This window comes from Macaca mulatta, chromosome 18 (assembly GCF_049350105.2).
Source record: "Macaca mulatta isolate MMU2019108-1 chromosome 18, T2T-MMU8v2.0, whole genome shotgun sequence".
Lineage (NCBI taxonomy): Eukaryota > Metazoa > Chordata > Mammalia > Primates > Cercopithecidae > Macaca > Macaca mulatta.
This window is the reverse complement of record NC_133423.1, coordinates 42,584,223-42,601,995: the sequence shown is the minus strand read 5'-3', so window position 1 is coordinate 42,601,995 and position 17,773 is coordinate 42,584,223. Positions and strand designations below refer to the sequence as shown.

General features: G+C 42.9%; 2 long non-coding RNA genes across 2 annotated transcripts in view; both read left to right on the top strand.

The window, feature by feature from the left end:
- The window catches only part of LOC144336575 (uncharacterized), an 83,119-nt gene extending 71,425 nt beyond the window's left edge, over positions 1 to 11,694 (top strand). Inside the window, exon 4 of the long non-coding RNA XR_013408464.1 lies at positions 11,047 to 11,694. This is a non-coding gene — a long non-coding RNA (uncharacterized LOC144336575). The remainder of the gene's footprint in view (positions 1 to 11,046) is intronic.
- Positions 11,695 to 11,733: 39 nt separating this feature from the next.
- The window catches only part of LOC106994506 (uncharacterized), a 45,291-nt gene continuing 39,251 nt past the window's right edge, over positions 11,734 to 17,773 (top strand). Inside the window, exons 1-3 of the long non-coding RNA XR_003724495.2 lie at positions 11,734 to 11,850; positions 12,435 to 12,547; positions 15,757 to 15,822. This is a non-coding gene — a long non-coding RNA (uncharacterized LOC106994506). The remainder of the gene's footprint in view (positions 11,851 to 12,434; positions 12,548 to 15,756; positions 15,823 to 17,773) is intronic.

The following is a 17,773-nucleotide window of genomic DNA, read 5'->3' as shown; positions in this document are numbered from 1 at the left end:
AGGGTACATGTGCACAACGTGCAGGTTTCTTACATATGTATACATGTGCCATGTTGGTGTGCTGCACCCATTAACTCATCATTTACATTAGGTATATCTCCTAATGCTATCTCTCCCCACCATCCCCTCCCCACAATAGGACCCGGTGTGTGATGTTCCCTTTCCTGTGTCCAAGTGATCTCATTGTTCAGTTCCCACCTATGAGTGAGAACATGCGGTATTTGGTTTTCTGTTCTTGCGATAGTTTGCTGAGAATGATGGTTTCCAGCTGCATCCATGTCCCTACAAAGGACATGAACTCATCCTTTTTTATGGCTGCATAGTATTCCATGGTGTATATGTGCCACATTTTCTTAATCCAGTCTGTCACTGATGGATGCTTGGGTTGATTCCAAGTCTTTGCTATTGTGAATATGCTGCAATAAACATATGTGTGCATGTGTCTTTATAGCAGCATGACTTATAATCCTTTGGGTATATACCCAGTAATGGGATGGCTGGGTCAAATGGTATTTCTTGTTCTAGATCCTTGAGGAATCGCCATACTGTTTTCCACAATGGTTGAACTAGTTTACAGTCCCAACAACAGTGTAAAAGTGTTCCTATTTCTCCATATCCTCTCCAGCACCTGTTGTTTCCTGATTTTTTAATGATTGCCATTCTAACTGGCATGAGATGGTATCTCATTGTGGTTTTGATTTGCATTTCTCTGATGGCAAGTGATGATGGGCATTTTTTCATGTGTCTGTTGGCTGTGGAATGTCTTCTTTTGAGAAGTGTCTGTTCATATCCTTTGCCCACTTTTTGATGGGGTTGTTTGTTTTTTTCTTGTAAATTTGATTGAGTTCTTTATAGGTTCTGGATATTAGCCCTTTATCTGATGAGTAGATTGCAAAAAGTTTCTCCCATTCTGTAGGTTGCCTGTTCACTCTGATGGTAGTTTCTTTTGCTGTGCAGAAGCTCTTTAGTTTAATTAGATCCCATTTGTCAATTTTGGCTTTTGTTGCCATTGCTTTTGGTGTTTTAGACATGAAGTCCTTGCCCATGCCTATGTCCTAAATGGTATTACCTAGGTTTTCTTCTAGGGTTTTTATGGTTTTAGGTCTAACATTTAAGTCTCTAATCCATCTTGAATTAATTTTCGTATAAGGAGTAAGGAAAGGATCCAGTTTCAGCTTTCTACTTATGGCTAGCCAATTTTCCCAGCACCATTTATTAAATAGGAAATCCTTTCCCCATTTCTTGTTTTTGTCAGGTTTGTCAAAGATCAGATGGCTGTAGATGTGTGGTATTATTTCTGAGGGCTCTGTTCTGTTCCACTGGTCTATATCTCTGTTTTGGTACCAGTACCATGCTGTTTTGGTTACTGTAGCCTTGTAGTATAGTTTGAAGTCAGGTAGCGTGATGCCTCCAGCTTTGTTCTTTTGGCTTAGGATTGTCTTGGCAATGTGGGGTCTTTTTTGGTTCCATATGAACTTTAAAGCAGTTTTTTCCAATTCTGTGAAGAAAGTCATTGGTAGCTTAATGGGGATAGCATTGAATCAACAAATTACCTTGGGCAGTATGGTCATTTTCACAATATTGATTCTTCCTATCCATGAGCATGGTATGTTCTTCCATTTGTTTGTGTCCTCTTTTATTTCACTGAGCAGTGGTTTGTAGCTCTCCTTGAAGAGGTCCTTTACATCCCTTGTAAGTTGGATACCTAGGTATTTTATTCTCTTTGAAGCAATTGTGAATGGAAGTTCATTCATGATTTGGCTCTCTGTTTGTCTGTTACTGGTGTATAAGAATGCTTGTAATTTTTGCAGATTGATTTTGTATCCTGAGACTTTGCTGAAGTTGCTTATCAGCTTAAGGAGATTTTGGGCTGAGACGATGGGGTTTTCTAAATGTACAATCATGTCATCTGCAAACAGGGACAATTTGACTTCTTCTTTTCCTAATTGAATACCCTTTATTTCTTTCTCTTGCTTGATTGCCCTAGCCAGAACTTCCAACACAATGTTGAATAGGAGTGGTGAGAGAAGGCATCCCTGTCTTGTGCCAGTTTTCAAAGGGAATGCCCATTCAGTTTTTGCCCATTCAGTATGATATTGGCTGTGGGTTTGTCATAAATAGCTCTTATTATTTTGAGATACGTTCTGTCAATACTGAATTTATTGAGCGTTTTTAGCATGAAGGGCTGTTGAATTTTGTCAAAGGCCTTTTCTGCATCTAATGAGATAATCATGTGGTTTTTGTCTTTGGTTCTGTTTATATGCTGGATTATGTTTATTGATTTGCGTATGTTGAACCAGCCTGGCGGATAAGCTTTTTGATGTGCTGCTGAATTTGGTTTGCCAGTATTTTATTGAGGATTTTGCATTGATGTTCATTAGGGATATTGGTCTAAAATTCTCTTTTTTTGTTGTGTCCCTGTCAGGCTTTGGTATCAGGATGATGTTGGCCTCGTAAAATGAGTTAGGGAGGATTCCCTCTTTTTCCATTGATTGGAATAGTTTCAGAAGGAATGATACCAACTCCTCCTTGTACCTCTGGTAGAATTCGGCTGTGAATTCATCTGGTCCTGGACTTTTTTTGGTTGGTAGGCTATTAATTATTGCCTCAATTTCAGAGCCTGCTATCGGTCTATTCAGGGATTCAACTTCTTCCTGGTTTAGTCTTGGAAGAGTGTAAGTGTCCAGGAAATTATCTATTTCTTCTAGGTTTTCTAGTTTATTTGCGTAGAGGTGTTTATAGTATTCTCTGATGGTAGTTTGTATTTCTGTGGGGTCGGTGGTGATATCCCCTTTATCATTTTTTATTGTGTCCATTTCATTCTTCTCTCTTTTCTTCTTTATTAGTCTTGCTAGTGCTCTATCAATTTTGTTGATCTTTTCAAAAAACCAACTCCTGGATTCATTGATTTTTTGGAGGGTTTTTTGTGTCTCTATCTCCTTCAGTTCTGCTCTGATCTTAGTTATTTCTTGCCTTCTGCTAACTTTTGAATGTGTTTGCTCTTGCTTCTCTAGTTCTTTTAATTGTGATGTTAGGGTGTCCATTTTAGATCTTTCCTGCTTTCTCTTGTGGCCATTTAGTGCTATAAATTTTCCCTCTACACACTGCTTTAAATGTGTCCCAGAGATTCTGGTATGTTGTATCTTTGTTCTCATTGGTTTTAAAGAACATCTTTATTTCTGCCTTCATTTCGTTATGTACCCAGTAGTCATTCAGGAGCAGGTTGTTCAGTTTCCATGTAGTTGAGCGGTTTTGATTGAGTTTCTTAGTCCTGAGTTCTAGTTTGATTGCACTGTGGTCTGAGAGAGAGTTTGTTATAATTTCTGTTCTTTTACATTTGCTGAGGAGTGCTTTACTTCCAACTATGTGGTCAATTTTGGAATAAGTGTGATGTGGTGCTGAGAAGAATGTATATTCTGTTGATTTGGGGTGGAGAGTTCTGTAGGTGTCTATTAGGTCCACTTGGTGCAGAGTTGAGTTCAATTCCTGGATATCCTTGTTAACTTTCTGTCTCGTTGATCTGTCTAATGTTGACAGTGGGGTGTTCAAGTCTCCCATTATTATTGTATGGGAGTCTAAGTCTCTTTGTAAGTCTCTGAGGACTTGCTATATGAATCTGGGTGCTCCTGTATTGGGTGCATATATATTTAGGATAGTTAGCTCTTCCTGGTGAATTGATTCCTTTAACATTATGTAATGGCCTTCTTTGTCTCTTTTGATCTTTGATGTTTTAAAGTCTGTTTTATCAGAGACTAGGATTGCAAACCCTGCTTTTTCTTTGTTTTCCATTTGCTTGGTAGATCTTCCTCCATCCCTTTATTTTGAGCCTATGTGTGTCTCGGCATGTCAGATGGGTCTCCTGAATACAGCACACTGATGAGTCTTGACTCTTTATCCAGTTTGCCAGTCTGTGTCTTTTAATTGGACCATTTAGTCCATTTATATTTAAGGTTAATATTATTATGTGTGAACTTGATCCTGTCATTATGATATTAGCTGGTTATTTTGCTTGCTAGTTGATGCAGTTTCTTCCTAGCATCGATGGACTTTACATTTTGGCATGTTTTTGCAATGGCTGGTACCTGTTGTTCCTTTCCATGTTGAGTGCTTCCTTCAGGATCTCTTGTAGGGCAGGCCTGGTGGTGACAAAATCTCTCAGCATTTGCTTGTCTGTAAAGGATTTTATTTCTCCTTCACTTATGAAACTTAGTTTGGCTGGATATGAAATTCTTGGTTGAAGATTCTTTTCTTTAAGAATGTTTAATATTGGTCCCCACTCTCTTCTGGCTTGTAGAGTTTCTGCTGAGAGATTGGCTGTAGTCTGATGGGCTTCCCTTTGTGAGTATCCCAACTTTTCTCTCTGGCTGCCCTTAACATTTTTTCCTTCATTTCAACTTTGGTGAATCTGACAATTATGTGTCTTGGAGTTGCTCTTCTTGCGGAGTATCTTTGTGGCGTTCTCTGTATTTCCTGAATTTGAATGTTGGCCTGCCTTACTAGGTTGGGGAAGTTCTTCTGGATGATATCCTGCAGAGTATTTTCCAACATGGTTCCATTTTCCCCATCACTTTCAGGCACACCAATCAGACATAGATTTGGTCTTTTCACAAAATCCCAAATTTCTTGGAGGCTTTGTTCATTTCTTTTTACTCTTTTTTCTCTACACTTCTCTTCTCACTTCATTTCATTCATTTGATCTTCAATCGCTGATACTCTTTCTTCCAGTTGATCGAGTTGTTTACTGAAGCTTGTGCATTTGTCACGTAGTTCTCGTGTTATGGTTTTCATCTCTATCAGTTCTTTTAAGGTCTTCTCTGCATTGATTATTCTAGTTGTCCATTCATCCATTCTTTCTTCAAGGTTTTTAGTTTCTTTGCGCTGGTTACATAGTTCCTCCTTTAGCTCTGAGAAGTTTGATCGACTGAAGCCTTCTTCTCTCAGCTCGTCAAAGTCATTCTCCATCCAGCTTTGTTCCATTGCTGGCAATGAGCTGCGTTCCTTTGGAGGGGGAGATGCACTCTGATTTTTTGAATTTCCAGCTTTTCTGCACTGCTTTTCCCCCATATTTGTGGTTTTATCTGCCTTTGGTCTTTGATGATGGTGACGTACTGATGGGGTTTTAGTGTGGGTGTCCTTTCTGTTTGTTAGTTTTCCTTCTAACAGTCAGGACCCTCAGCTGCAGGTCTGTTGGAGTTTGCTTGAGGTCCACTCCAGATCCTGTTTGCCTGGGTATCAGCAGCGGAGGCTGCAGAAGATAGATTATTGCTGAACAGAAAGTGTTGCTGTCTGATTCTTGCTCTGGAAGCTTCGTCCCAGGGGTGTACACCGCTGTGTGAGGTGTGAGGTGTCGTTCTGCACCTAGTGGGGGATGTCTCCTAGTTAGGCTACTCAGGGGTTAGGGACCCACTTGAGCAGGCAATCTGTCCGTTCTCAGATCTCAACCTCCATGCTGGGAGATCCACGCTCTCTTCAAAGCTGTCAGACAGGGGCATTTACCTCTGCTGAGGTTTCTGCTGCTTTTTGTTTAGCTATGCCCTGTCCCCAGAAGAGGAGTCTACAGAGGCAGGCCGGCCTCCTTGAGCTGTGGTGGGCTCCACCCAATTCAAGCTTCCTGGCTTTGTTTACCTACTTAAGCCTCAGCAATGGCGGGCGCTCCCCCCCCCCCACCAGCCTCGCTGTCGCCTTGCAGTTAGATCTCAGACTGCTGTGCTAGCAATGAGGGAGGCTCCGTGGGCGTGGGACCCTCTGGGCCAGATGTGGGATATAATCTCCTCGTGTTCTGTTTGCTAAGACCCTTGGTAAAGCACAGTATTAGGGTGGGAGTTACCTGATTTTCCAGGTCTTGTGTGTATCAATTTCCTTTGGCTAGGAAAAGGAATCCCCTTCCCCCTTGTGCTTCTCAGGTGAGGCGATGCCTCGCCCTGCTTCAGCTCTCGCTGATCGGGCTGCACCTGTGGACCAGCACCAACTGTCCGACACGCCCCAGTGAGATGAACCCGATACCTCACTTGAAAATGCAGAAATTGCCCATTTTCTGTGTCGCTCAGGCTGGGAGCTGGAGGCTGGAGCTGTTCCTATTCAGCCATCTTGGGCGCCAACCCTTGGTGTGTTTTTTTGTTTACTTTTTGTTTTTTGAGACAGAGTGTCATTCTGTTGCCCAGGCTGGAGTGCAATGGCATGATCTTGGCTCACTGCAACCTCTGCTTCCCAGGTTCAAGCAATTCTCCTGCCTCAGACTCCTGAGTACCCGGGACTATAGGTGCGCACCACTGCACCAGGCTAAGTTTTGTATTTTTAGTAGAGACAGGGTTTCACCATGTTGGCCAGGCTGGTCTCAAACTCTTGACCTCAGGTGATCCTCCCGCCTTGGCCTCCCAAAGTGCTGGGATTACAGGCATGAGTTAGCGCCACCGACCCCACTGATGCAGATCTTTTATTTCTTCCGATTGAGATGTATCCACCACATATTGCTGAACAGAAAACTTCCTAAACAATACGATTCCAGTTATCTAAAGCTCATAACATATGCATCTAAAGTTGCACACAATGTATGGTTAAATCTCCAAAACATACCAAGAGAAGGGTTCGTGAGGATGGTCTCAGTAGCTCTTTCTGGCTTGTGGGATTTGGGGATATCTTGTTCTCACCTCCCAAGTTTGAGAGACTAGCCTGTTCCCATCCATCCCTAGTTCAGTGACAATAGCCCACAGTCTTTCCCCTTCCCCTTCTGGTGTCTGGCTGACCTGCATTCTCTGGGCACGTTCACCATGGGAAAGAAGATTGGGTAGTGAGGCCATTCACAAGAAGCAAAGAAAACTTGGGTCTGTTGAGAGGAGAAGAGAAAAAACATTCATTTTAGATATTTTAAAGACATCTTTAAAAATATTGCCTAGCCTGTTGCCCAGGCTGGAGTGCAGTGGTGCAGTTTTGGCTCACTGCAGCCTCTGTCTCCTGGGTTCAAGTGATTCTCCTGCCTTAGCCTCCCAAGTAGCTGGGACTACAGGTGTGCACCACCACACCTGGCTAATTTTTGTATTTTTAGTAGAGATGGGGTTTCACCATGTTGGCCAGTCTGGTCTTGAACTCCTGACCTCAAGTGATCCACCCACCTCGGTCTCCCAAAGTGCTAGGATTATAAGAGTGAGCCACTGTGCCCGGCCACTAATTTTGTTTTTAAATTTTTTTTGTAGAGATGGCATCTCTCTATATTGCCGAGGCTGGTCTCAAACTCCTGGCCTCAAGCAATCCTCCCACCTCGACTTCCCAAAATGCTGAGATTACAGGCATGAGCCACTGCACCTGGCCTCATTTATTTTAATATCAAATAAAAACCTTCAAGAGCAGGAGAAGCTTCCTGAACTAGACTGCCCTAAGAAGAAGAAGGATTGTTGCCTATGTGAATTTTTAGTTTTTTTTTTCTGTCTCTGGAACATTTATCTCTATATCCCATATCCTTATATTGAGCAAGAATCTTTTGAAATTTATTTGAGAATGAAAGCTTCACATATACAACTCAGCCAAACCACAGTAAGTTCTCTACCAGATGGTGCCCTTCCACGCCCGCCCCCCTAACACAGGATCCAGATGGGCAGTGGTCTGGGGCACAGAGCAAGTGCTTGAGCCCTGGGAGCTGTGGGTTGGGGGTGGAGTTTCCTCAGCTTTCCGTTCTGTTTTCTTGGAAACAACTGGGTTTATTTAAACTGCCTGGATGGAAATTTTTATGAAGAACAAAAACGAGAATTCAGAGAATCAGTTTGAGGTTTGTTCTCTTGGACTCCATATTCACTATAAAGGAAAACCTAAAAAGCAAAAATAAGTGAGCCTTGAGTTTTCTCTGGAGAGAGTAACAAGTGATACTCTATGGTCCTTTCTTCTGCTTAGGGGCTGAAAACCCCACAGTCCAGGTAGACCACACTGAAGTTGGTGGTAGGAACTCTGGTGACCTAAAGGGGTAGCCTTGATCCAGGCAGACCCAGGAGTGCCACCTCAAACTCTGGTTTTTGAAAGAAAACAGAGAAGGAATTTTTTATGTCAAATCTTCTGCTATGTAAATATGGGTAACTAATTGAAATATGTAAAAGATGCTGTTGGAATGAAATAGAGCAGGAGAAACCCTAGATCATCTTGTTGAGTCTGTCATTTTGGAGCTAGGAGTCTGAGGTCCAGAGGAAGAATGACTTGCCAAGATGATGGCAGAAGTGAGACCAGAGCCTAAACCTGCTGACTCATGGTGGGGTTCCATTAATTGGCATCAACTGATGGCTTTTTCAAACCACTAAAAAATATTTAGGTTATTTATCTCTCTCTCTCTCTCCTTCCCTCTTTTCTTTCAATTCTTTATGCATTCATGTATATCTCTTTTTTATTCTTTTCTAGACCATTTTAATTTTGAATTCCTCTCATGTAGAAGTTATTTAGGAGAGGGTTTCTTAATTCTAAGTAGTTAAGACTTTTTAAGGTATGCTTTTGTGATGAATTTTAATTGTATAGGCTGAGGCTCAGGACATTTAGCTTGTGTATCTCCACATTTTATATTTTATAGATTTTCTTTGGAGCCAAATATGAGATCAGTATTTACAAAAATTCTGAGGACAAAATAAAATGGTGTTTATTTTTCAATGGTAAGACACTGAATTCTACGTATGTACTAAATCAAGCTTGTTAATTGTAATATTGAGATTCTCTATGTCATTTATTTTTGTTTTACTAGATCTCCCAAATTCAGGAGTAATTGAGCCCAGGAGGGCGAGGCTGCAGTGAACTGTGATTGAGCCACTGCAGTCCAGCCTGCGTGACAGAGCAAGACCCTGTCTCAAAAAAATAAATAAATAAATAAAATTCAAAAGTAGGCATATTTAAAGTATTTTACTATGGTATATGTGTGGGGGTATGTGTGTGCATGCATATACTTTAAGTTCTTCTTATATTGTAGTAGTTTCTGTTTTATGTATATGCTATTTGGAATATCAAAATTTATAGCTGTTATATTTTTTCCAATATGTACGTTTTACCATACCATAATGTCTCCCATAACTCCAATGAACGCTTTTGACTTTAAATTCTACTTTGCCTGATGTTAGTAGATCTGTCTACTCCTGCTTTCCTTCTAAGCATATCTGTTTGGTATCTCTCTGTCCATCGCTTTATTTTCTTTGTGTGATTATTTTCATATAAACTACACATACTAATTATAAAAAAATTAAGAAATACAGAAAAGTGTGAAGAAGAAAGGACCGAATTACCAAAATTATACAACCTAAAAATAATTGGTCATAACATTTGACTGACATCTTTCCTGACATCTCTCTATGCATAGAAAGAAAGAAGGATCTAGAGAAAGACAGAGATGGAGGCAGAGAGAGATAGATAGAGGAGACACTGAAACAGATGAAAACAATTGTATCATGATGATATTGACTATATGTGATGTATTTTTGAAAATAAGTACTACACTTAATTTTAAAAGAATTTAACAGGAACAAAAGCTTCGGTCAAACTGTAATTCAGATCATTGTTCTCTTCTACAAAGGAAATAAATTCCTAGAAGGTGGTACTAAATTTGAGGGAATGTATGAAGTTGGACTCACTGTGGGTTTTTTAAAATTTATTTATTAACTTTTATTTTAGGTTGAGGGGTACATGTGCAGGTTTGTTATATAGGTAAATTGTGTGTCTTAGGGGTCTGGCATACAGATTATTTCGTTACCGAGGTAATAAGCATGGTACCCTATAGGTAGTTTCTCATTGCTTACGCTCCTCCCACCCTTCACCCTCAAGTAGGCCCTGGTGTCTGTCATTCCTTTCTTTGTGTCATATGTACTCAGTGTTTAGCTTCCAGTTACAGGTGAGAAATGTGGCATTTGGTTTTCTGTTCCTATGTTAATTTGCTTAGGACGATGTCTTCCAGCTCCATTCATGTTGCTGCAAAGGGCATGATTTCATTCTTTTTTATAGCTGCATAGTATTATTCCATGGTGTAAGTGTACCACATTTTCTTCACCCAGTCTACTACTGGGCATTTAGGTTGATTCCATATCTTTGCTATTGTGAGTAGTGCTGTGAAGAACATTCACATGCATATGTCTTTATGGTAGAATGATTTATATTTATTTGGGTGTATATCCAATAATGGGGTTGCCGGGTTGAATGGTAATTCTGTTTTAAGTTCTTTGAGGAATTGCCACACCACTTTCCACAATGGCTAAACTAATTTACGTTCCCACTAGGGGTGTATAAGCATTCCCTTTTCTCCACAACTTCACTAGCATCTGTTATTTTTTGTATCGTGGGTTTTTTTAAATGTGAGTTTTCGGCCAGGCACAGTGGCTCACGGCTGTAATCCCAGCACTTTTGGAGGCCAAGGTGGGCAGATCACCTGAGGTCAGGAGTTTGAGACCAGCCTGGCCAACATGGCAAAACCCCATCTCTACTGAAAACACAAAAGGAATTAGCTGGGTGTTGTGGCACATACCTGTAATTCCAGCTACTTGGGAGGCTGGGGCAGGAGAATTGCTTGAACCCAGGAAGTGGAGGTTGTGGTGAGCTGAGATCACACCACTGTACTCCAGCCTGCGCGACAGAGTGATATGTCTTAAAAAAAAAAAAAAAAAGTGAGTTTCCATAGAGATGAGATTGATTGATCCATGCTGGGAAAGAGAAGAGATTAACATTTTGATGCACCTCTTTCCTGCCCTCTTCCTCCTTCTGGTTTCGATGCTTAAATTATTTCAACTTTTCAGAGTTTGCAACATTTCATTCTGCATCTGAAACCATACCTCTCCTGGGTGTTAATAGCATTCGTGTATCCACCTGGATTCCATGCTCCCCACCAATCCCACTTCTACGGATTCAGAATGGCAGCACTCTATTTTGATGCAACCTTTAGTTAACAAGATTTCACCATCAAGTAGATTTTTCACAAGGGCTAAAAGATGTTGTATTTTTCTGAGTCCTTTCATGTCTGCAAATGTGAGCTCTTGCCTTTTTACCTAAGCTCCAACTTGGCTGGGTAGAATTCACTTGGGTCATATTCTCTTTTCCTTCTAGACATTTCTCCTTTGCTCTGGCACTGATTGCTGCTGGAAAGACATCTGAAACGCACCTGATTTTTCTTCTTGTAAGTGAATTATTTTTGTCCTGAATGTGAAAAAAAATTTATTTTAGTTAAATGGTTTAACCAGAATTTGTCTGAAGGTTTACTGTTAGAGATTTTTCCTAATAAGTGGTATGTGTTTTCAGTCTTGCCGATTCAGTCTTTATTCTAATTCCTATATGAGTCCACTATTGTTAAAGTAAATTAAAATGAAAAGAGACCAGGCCTGAAGAATCTCTGAGTAGACAAAAGCAGTCAGGCCTCATAAGTCATCTTAACCTTGCTTAATTTGCAAACGTTAGCAAAACTTAACTTTAGCCATTTCTGGTAAATGCTTATGTTAGAAACAAAAGTTAACCTCAGTCAATTATTAGCAGACAGAAAGTTTCTATTTATATAACTAGGGACTTTCAAATGGGATGAATCAAATAAGATAATTTTGTAACTGCCACCAATCAAATAATTTCTTTATCTTGCTTCCGTATTCACCCTAAAAATATTTGCCTCTGATGCTATGTCATTAGAACACTGAACATTTTTTTGGTCTGGCATACCCCAATTCATGAATTGCTTTTTCCTCAAATAAACTCTTTAAAATGTAATTGTGTTTCCAATTTTTCTTTTACACTATTCAAATACAGATCTCTCATCCATTTGGAATGCATTCTGGTGTAGGGTCTAACAATGTCATCTTTTTCCTGATACTATCCGGATGTTGTCTGGGCAGTTTGAGTTTGAGGTGCTGATGAAGCATGCAGGTGAGGCTGCGTTCAGGGCCACTGTGAATTCAGGGCTGGAGAGGGGTCAGGGACCAAGGGACAGACCTGAGGGCCACAGTAGAGACATCTAAACAAGGAGACAGACGGGATTGCGAAAGAAGGACAACTCATGACCAATATGCGCAGGGCCAAGTCCAAAACCTTGGGAGGCCTGTACGTTTAGGGAATACAAAGGAGGGAAAGAGATCAAAGAGGATGAAGGCTGAGAAAAGACCATTGGGTTGGGTCTTCAGAGATTGGCGTTCAAGGGAGATAAGCATCAGAGCCGGGTGGCGAAGGGCAAGGGAAGGAGCAGATGATGACACAAGTGAGGCAGCTCTCCCCGGAGTGGTATGACAGGAGAGGGGAAGGCGCAGCTGTGCAGACTTTGCAGGAGAAAGGGGTGTTTCCATTAGACAGAGTGAGACTTTAGCAATTTAGTGGACCTGTGAAAGGGGTCAGGGTGGGGAGAGGTGGAAGATAAAGAGAAGGAAAACCACAACAGTGATGGAAAGTTGGGCAGGTAGGAGATGGGATCACAAGGCAGGATGCAAGTAACAGAGCTTCTATCTGAACCATTTTAGGAAAAAGATCATTCACTGACTGGGCACGGTGGCTCACACCTCCGAGCACCTTGGGAGGCCAAGGCAGAAGAATTGCTTGAGCCCAGGAGTTCAAGACCAGCCTGGGCAATATGGTGAGACCCCTGTCTTTATAAAAAAAAATTTTTTTTAATTAGCCAGGTGTGGTGGTGCACACCTGTGGTCCTAGCTACTCGGGATGCTGAGGTGGGAGAATCACTTAAGCCCAGGAGTTCGAGACTGCAGTGAGCCATGTTCATGCCATTGTACTCTAGCCTGGGCGACAGAGAGATACCCTGTCTTGAATAATAGTAGTAATAATAATAATTTTAAAAAGAGATCATGGTGAAACACCATCTCTACTAAAGATACAAAAAATTAGCCACACGTGGTGGTGTGCGCCTATAATCCCAGCTACTTGGGAGGCTGAGGTAGGAGAATTGCTTGAGCCTGGGAGGTGGAGGTTGCAGTGAGCCGAGATCACACCATTGCACTCCAACCTGGGTGACAGGGCGAGACTCCGTCACAAAAAAAAAAAAAAAAAAAAAGATTATTTATTGCCTTATGTAACCAAGAGATGTGAAAGGAGAAAAAGGAAGCAGAACTAAGGACTCAAATATTGCCAAGTTCTGATTTCCATCTCTCATATCTGTTTCTCTGCGGACTGGCTTTAACGCGGCCTTCCCACACAGCAGGGAGATGGCCGCCAGCCTCCGCAGGCCTCGGTTGGCAGTTCCCCTGGGAAAGAGGCAGTGTATGAGGTGCTGAGAGTGATGTTTCTGGAGATAGACTGCCTGGGTTTGAATTGTGGCTCTGCCACTTACTCGGGCAAATTCCTTTACCTTTCCGACCTTAGATTCCTTATCTGTAAAATGAGGTAATCGCAGAGTCTGCTTCATGACTGCTACAGAAATTTAAAAATATGACGCAACAGTGCTGACACTTAGTGGGTGCTCACTGTTCATAATTGCTAAGTGTTATAGCTGCTTTTAGCATTATCATCAACATTATCATCATTATTAGGGAGCCGAGTATTAATGTTAACGTGAACACCTTCAGGGAAGAACCTTGATTGGCCCATCTTGGGTCAAGTGCTCACTCTCATGGTCAGGCGGATGGGAAACTGTGATGGGTGGTCCCGACTGGAACCACATGGGTGGCTGGGAATGGGGTGTAGGTACCTGAATGAAGGAAAGTCTTCCTCCAAGAGAAGGAAGAGTGGGCAGGACTAACAGGAGCGGTCCACATCCGGGAGTGCAGTTAGCCCAGGACAGGGGAAGGGACTTCTTCCACGGTCTTCACTGCCTGATCCTCCCTTTTTTTTTTTTTTTTGAGACGGAGTCTCGCTCTGCCGCCCAGGCTGGAGTGCAGTGGCCGGATCTCAGCTCACTGCAAGCTCCGCCTCCCGGGTTTACACCATTCTCCTGCCTCAGCCTCCCGAGTAGCTGGGACTACAGGCGCCCGCCACCTCGCCTGGCTAGTTTTTTGTATTTTTTAGTAGAGACGGGGTTTCACCATGTTAGCCAGGATGGTCTCGATCTCCCGACCTCGTGATCCGCCCGTCTGGGCCTCCCAAAGTGCTGGGATTACAGGCTTGAGCCACCGCGCCCGGCCCTGATCCGCCCATTTTGCCAGCTGCTTATGTGGACTGCACCACACACCCAGCTCAAGTGACTCGGATGTGAGGTTTCCAGAAGGTAGGGGTCTGGTGTCTGCAGCATATGCTTCAGGTTCTACCAGATGCCCCAGCTGCCGTGTGTAGGGAAGGCAGGATCACAGGGTGGCCAGCTGTAGCGGGCTGGGCCAAGGGCAGAGGCAGTGCCACAAGGCAGGTTGGGCTCAGTTCCATTGCCACCCACTTCTTGGGCAGTTTCTCCATATACCAGCATACTAGTGCCACTCTGTTTCCCAGGGTCCACGGAAAAGACATTGTCACCAGAAGTCCATGGTCCTTAAGGAAAGGTCAGCTGTGCAGGAGGTGAACTTGAACCTGCCTCACCTGTGAAAGTGACACAGTGGAGAGGCTGATTTCATGTCAGCACAGATCTGATGGGAACGTTCTAGCCTATTCTAAAAATGATTGCACCTCCTCTCCTGGAGTAAGGCCCATCTCATGGGTGCTCCCTGACCCATAGCACATTCCCTTTTCATCAGTCTCAGTACAGCTGTGTGTGATTCTGTATCTCTGCAGACACTCACACTTGCATGGTCCACCTTCGGGCAAAGGTCCAGTAACCATGCTGAGAGCAAACGCTGTTCTGGCGCTCATGCCCGGCATCTGCTGCAGCAGGCAAACACCGAGGGCCTTGACAAGTGTAAGCCTTGCTTTTCCCATTTGGATGGAAGATCGGAGACCCAAAGTGGGAAGACCCCTAATACACAGAAAGAACACCACGAGCTGAAGAGGAGTGGCTTCTAAGACGCAGTGGCTCACAGTGCAGTAGGGAAGACCGGCCCACGACAGCTCCTTAGAGGTGCTGTGATTGATTCTTCAAGGAGGATAGGAGTCAACCTGTGGCTGACCAGGACAGGGGTCATTTGTTTTGTCCCAGGACATGGCCGGTTGGAAAGATGAGATAGGCCGGAACGTGCAGGCAGGGTGGGGAAGGCCTTGAAGTTTGAGGAGGATTTTGCCCGGTTATGGACTCAGCTGTGTCCTCTCCAATTCTGTATGTTGAAGTCCTAACCTCCATTACCACAGAATGTGACTGTATTTGGAGACAGGGTGTGATATTGTGATATAAGAAGAAATATATATTTTGGTTTTTCACTCCTGGCCGAAGTTCCTAAAATGCTTGTCAGTTCCTAAGTGGTAAAGGTGAGAGGAGCATCTATTGTTATTACATTTGGTCTTTGTCCCTGGTTCCTGAAATAGCTCCAGAGTGATACAGGTGAAAGGGGTGTCTTTTAAAAATTCCTAAACGCCCCTTTCCAGCACACCTGAGTTTATGTTATACGTGACTTTCAGCAAGCCCCCAGCTAGCTGCCAGATGGGAGCTGGTTAGTTGGTGAGTAAAGGGTTGAAATTTTCAGCCCTACCTCCTCCACCTGTGAGGAGGTGCTGTGGCTTGACTCACCCAAACCACATCTCATCTCGAATTGTAATCCCCATAATTTTGTCCCCAACCAAATCTCATCTCAAAGTGTAATCCCCCTAATTTCCATGTTGCAGATGGGACTTGGCAGGAGGTGATTGGATCATGGGGGCAGTGTCCCTCGTGCTGTTCTCGTGATAGTGAGTTCTCACGAGGTCTGATGGTTTTGTAAGTGTCTGACATTTCCTCCTACCCACACTTATTCTCTTCTCTCTCGCTGCCTTGTGAAGAAGGTGCCTGCTTCCCCTTCCACCATGATTGTAAGTTACCTGAGACCTCACCAGCCATGAGGAACGGTGAGTCAATTAAACCTCTTTTCTTTATTCGGGCAGTTTTTTTATAGCAGTGTGAAAATGGACTAATACAGGAGGGGAGAGGAGAATGGAAGTTGAGTTAATCACAAATGGCCAATTATTTGATCATTTATGCCTATTAAAGAAGTCTCCATAGAAATCCGGAAGGACGGGGTCTGGAGAGCGTCCTGGTTGCTAAACACATGGATGTGTCCGGAGGGCGGCAAGCCCACAGAGGGCAGAGAAGCTCCACACCCTTCCCACATTCCTTGCCCCATCTGGCTGTACGTCTGTATCCTTTGTAATATCCCTTTTAATAAACTGGTAAACGTAAGCATTTCCTCGAGTTCTGTGAGCCATCCTAGTAAATTAATGCAAGGAAGGGGTAGTGGGACCCCTGATTTGTAGCCGATTGGTTAGAAGGATAGGTGACAACCTACTACTCGTGATTGGCATCTGAACTGCCAATCCCACTGGGGGACAGTCTTGTGGGACTGAGTCCTAACAGGTGGGATCTGATGGTATCTCCATGCAGACAGTGTCAGAATTAAGTTAAATTATAGCACAGTTACTTGGTGTTTGCCAGGGCATTGGTTGCTGATGGAGAGATATCCCCATACATTTTGGGGTGAAGTGTTGAGTGTTGACCACGTGAGAGGAGAAATAGTGTTTGTTTTTCTGATACACTTGTTTTGAAATTTTGTATCTTGATAGGTTTATTCTGAATCTTGTGAAAGGACAAATGTACAGGAATAGCCAAGTCCACTTAAAGAAAGGACAGGGAGCTACAAAGATATGTTAGAAACTATTAGGAAAAAAATATATTAGAAATACGTCATTTTCTTTTTTTTTTTTTTTTTTTTTTGAGACGGAGTCTCGCTCTGCCGCCCAGGCTGGAGTGCAGTGGCCGGATCTCAGCTCACTGCAAGCTCCGCCTCCTGGGTTCACACCATTCTCCTGCCTCAGCCTCCCGAGTAGTTGGGACTACAGGCGCCCGCCACTGCGCCCGGCTAGTTTTTTGTATTTTTTAGTAGAGACGGGGTTTCACCGTGTTAGCCAGGATGGTCTCGATCTCCTGACCTCGTGATCCGCCCGTCTCGGCCTCCCAAAGTGCTGGGATTACAGGCTTGAGCCACCACGCCCGGCAGAAATACGTCATTTTCTTAGCACAGGAATAAACAATTGGATCAGTGCGTTGATCTGAAATGAAGAGGCTGAGGCATCTTTAGTTGAGACAAAGTGAAGACAGCTGCCTGGGACACACTTCCACGTTGCCCTGAGGAGTGCTCCCGCAGCCTTTGCTGCAAGCAGGTTTTTAAAGGAAAGGGAACAGGAGTGGGTTGGATGAAATTGTTTGACAGGAATTCTCATTGATTGACAGAGATAACATGATTTGTGATTGGCTTTACACCATTGAACTATAGGGTAGGAGTTAAGGTGTGCAGCGTGTGGCATTTTATAGCTACTTAATGTCAGTCCACAGCCCCTTAATGAGTGGCTTCAAGAGGTAATTATTTAGCTCAAGGGGGATGGACATGGCTGCTGATTCATTCCAGTGCCTCTCTGGGTCTGATGATTTAAAGGGACTTAAATCCTCAGGTTAAGTTTATTTTCTTCTTCCTTTTGTTTCTTCCACAAATGGAACAAAACAGGAATTCCAAAAACAAATTCACGTATGCAAAGGAATTTAGTGTTTTATAAGAAATGTCACTTCCAGTCAGTAGGAAAGGAAATACAATTCAGTGCTGGGGCAGTTGGTTATCTATCAGGAAAAAAATTAAGTTGCAATCTTACCTCATACCAGTTACAAAGATAAATGGGGGTTAGATTAAATAATGCTATAAATACATTAGAAGAAAATATAAAATATATTGATGACCTTGGGGAAAAGAAGGCATTCTACACAAACACACACACATAGACACACGTAGCAGAAAGGAAGTTTGAAGTCTTT